The sequence below is a fragment of the Castor canadensis genome, chromosome 14, assembly GCF_047511655.1.
Source record: "Castor canadensis chromosome 14, mCasCan1.hap1v2, whole genome shotgun sequence".
Lineage (NCBI taxonomy): Eukaryota > Metazoa > Chordata > Mammalia > Rodentia > Castoridae > Castor > Castor canadensis.
The window spans coordinates 91,312,030-91,315,863 of record NC_133399.1 but is presented as its reverse complement, the minus strand read 5'-3'; the positions used below and the strand labels follow the sequence as shown (position 1 = coordinate 91,315,863).

At 34.8% G+C, this 3,834-nt stretch overlaps 1 non-coding gene across 1 annotated transcript; it reads right to left on the bottom strand.

The window, feature by feature from the left end:
• Positions 1 to 588: 588 nt before the first annotated feature.
• LOC141417034 (U6 spliceosomal RNA) lies at positions 589 to 691 on the bottom strand. Its single transcript, XR_012441665.1, has one exon. It is a non-coding gene; the product is annotated as a U6 spliceosomal RNA (small nuclear RNA).
• Positions 692 to 3,834: the final 3,143 nt, after the last annotated feature.

The window sequence follows — 3,834 nt, the reverse complement described above, 5'->3', positions numbered from 1 at the left end:
CTGGCTTCTATTATGTGAGCCGATGGTTCTGCCATGCCCTCCTTGCCACGATGGATTGAAAGTTCTGAAGCTGGGAATCAAAATAAATATTCCTCCCTCTTTTTAAAAAAATAGAAAAAAATAAAATACATGAATACCTGATTAGATTGTTTGGCTATTTGTTTTTTTTTTTAATTTTTAATTTTACAGAAAGTAATTTACACAGGGTTTTGAAAAAAATCTCAATAAATACAACCTGGCTTATTTCAGAATTAAGGTATATTTTCTTTCTAAATTAAAATCTGAAGCTTACCTTTACTCATGGAAATTATTTTTATTTTATTTTTTATTGTTGTGCTGGGGGCATATTGTGGCATTTATAAAGGTTCTTATAATATATCAAATATATCATACTTGAATTCACCCCCTCCAAAATTCTCCTTATCCCCCTCCTCTCATTCTTGCAACAGTTTCAGCAGCTCTCATTTTTCCATTTACATACATGTGTACACAGTATTTGCACCTTATTCACCCTCTTATACCCTTTCCTCACCTTCTTCCCCCTCCCACTGGTACCAACCGCCCACACAGGGCCTGTTCTGCCCTCCTGTCAATATGGAATGCTTCATGAATTTATATGTCATCCTGTTCAGGGACCACGCTAATCTCTGTATCATTCCAATTTTAGTATATGTGCTGCCAGAATAAGCACTGAAATTATTTTTTGTAAAGGCATTAATAATAGTTTCCATTGTCATAGTGTCTATTATCACCTAGATGTTTTGTTTTTTGTTTATAATATACTCACTTATATAATAGGATGCCCAGTTGAAGGTCCTACTTATGGTAGGCTTTTTGCTTTTATTCTAGGGAGAGAATTGTCAGAAAGTCACTAATTATCATTTGTAGGTGTGAAGACAATTTCACAGCAAAGGTCTTCCTACAGGCAGTTGGAGCTGACAACAGTACCTGACAAAGAGTAGGTGTGATGGCTGAGTGAGTGAATGAATGACTGGTGTAATGCCTCTGGAGGTCAAAGAGGACATATTTATTGGTTCAGAAGGGATGTACAATCAGACTCTGTGTTTCCCAGAAGGAAATGGAACATGTGCCTGATCTCTGATGAGCTGGATTTCTTAGAAAGTAGAAAGACAGTGGCTCTAGATGGTTGTGTAGACAACCAAAGCACAATGCTCCCTGGTTATATCCTTGAGGATGGGACATTAAGGGCGTACAGGTAATGGGAAGCCTTGTTGCGGCTTTGCCTACATCAGAAGAAGTTGGGTTTCCTGTCTTTCGATTCCCTTTGTCCCTGTGTGGGAATGGAATGAACCTTAGCCCAGCATCAGATTCATCTACTGCATTAGGACTGGAGATGTCAGCCCTTGTGTGCCACCATGAGGTAATGACCATAGTGGAACTGTTAGAAGAATAGAGATTTTGTTTGCTTGGGTATAGAAGTTAGGCTGCTGCTCTCACATTTGGATTGGGAAACCCATTACGTTCTTGGGTAATTTAGGGATGGAGTTACCTCTAAAGAAAGAGCCAGTAGAATGTAAGCTAACTGAAGGCAGAGATTCCTTAATTTAAAAAAAAAATATATGTTTCCCCAGCATAGAACAATGACTGGTACAAAGTGGTTACTCAGTATTTATTGAATAAAAAATACATTCTGTATCAATTAACTAGAAAAATAAAAATGTGACCATATATTTATCCTGATATGTGGAGCAATTTATATGATCTCTTAATTATCTTCTTAAGGAGATGTGAATGTACAAAAGAAAACCCAAACCCATTACATTTTGATTCTGGAATGAGAATTCTTTTCAACTCACTTCAATATAGCAGCTTCCCTAGCTAGCCATAATTGTGTTAATGTCATAACTGTTACCAGTGAATAGATTACAATACTTATCTTTCAAACTAATTTTTTCTGCTTGTGAAAGCCAAAATTGGATGGAGTAAGGATCAATAAAGTATCCAACTAATACACTATAGTACAAATGAAATGAATTATAGGAAATGAAATGACTTCTGACAAATGCTGAGATGAATGCTGTTGCACAGAATTTCAGGTTGTCATTTGAAATTGATATTGTAGGGAAACGAGTTGCAGTATGAACTTTAATGTATAAATCTTCCATGGCACAGGTGTTCATTAATTTGATTTCTAAAGATGCTGGGCAGTATGAGATAAAATGTATTTCTGAGCACTTCTCACTCATTTAACTGATTTGAATATGTGTTTCATTTTTCCCCCTGTAACTCAGAGAAAATGACTTAAGAAGGATACTTATATTAGAATTCTAGAATTCTCATTTTTACATGACTAGCCATAATTATGTATTTCAACTTTTTGCCCTCTTTTTCTTCTTGTAGAAAAAAGGTAGAGTTTGAAAATTCACGATAGAGTTTGGAAATACCACCCACAAAAAGAGATTATAAAACATAAAGCCTTTGGGCAAAATAAATACATTCAAATGATCCTAGACTTATAATGAGGCTATGTTCCAATAAACCATTCATAAACTGGAAATATTGTACATCAAAGCTGCATTTAATAACCAAGCTACAAACACCTAGCTTAGAAACACAGTAATACAGTAATAGCTGTTTACCTTCATGACCATGAGACTGGCTGGGAAACTCTGGCTTGCTGCTGCTTCAGTACGGCAAGGAAGGGTTATGCTGCCGATTAGCAATGGGAAAAGATATACAATTTTAAAACATTGAAAATTTGAAGTGTGGTTTCTACTGAATGTATATAGATTTTGTATCATGATAATGTTGAAAAATCATAAATGAAACCATTGTAAATTGGGAGGATCTGTATTTGTGCTCTATGTGATACAGATTCATAGAACAATTTTGGTGACCAGCCACCTTTAGGGGAGTTAAACTTACACTCTTAAGAAGTGTGTGCAGTTGTAATATGTGCACTAGTGTTTAGTAGTTTCTGAGAATAATAAAGATAAATGGAAAATTTTCTCAAAGATTAGAATGTAACAAGAATTCTTACAAAGCAGGAGATTAAAATGTATATGGATATTATATATTTTTTCAGTTCTAGTTGGCTATTCAAATTGTATATATGAAAGGAGTTTAATGTGATGTTTGAAGGACACCATGAAGTGATTACCACACTAAAACTACTAAACACATTCATCACATTTTTGAGAAGGGGTCGTTAAGAATACCTAAGGTCTACTCCCTTAGCAAATTTTGAGATTATATATATTAACTCTAGTTACCATGCTGCATATTAGTCTCTAGAAACTATTATTGTCATCACTGGAAGATTGAACTCTTCAACCAGAATCTCTCAATTTCCCCCCATCCCTGATCTCTGATAACTACCATTCTACTGTTTCTAGAGTTAAAAATTTTTTAGATTCCACACACAAATGAAATCATGCAGTGTTTGCCTTTCTATGTCTGTCTTATTTCTATTAGCATAATGTCTTCTGGGTTTCTCCATGTTGTCAAAATGGCAGGATTTCCTCATTTTAAAAGGTTGAGTAATATTCCATTATACATATATATATATATATATTTTATTACATATATTTGTGATGTCACAGTTTACATCTTATATATATATATATATCACAAACAGAAGCTCTTCACTTCCATTTGCTCTAATTTTACACTTGTCTTCCTCATTTTTCTTTTTTTTGTTGCATGAGGGCTTGAACTCAGAGCCTCATACTTGCTAGGCAGATGCTCTGCCACTTGAGCCACACCTCCAGCCCTAATTTTACATATATGATGTCACAGTTTGCATCTTTTTAAATTTGGGTATCCTCTGACAAGTTACCATACCTCTGGTTCCTCTTAATATTTTTGTCTTTT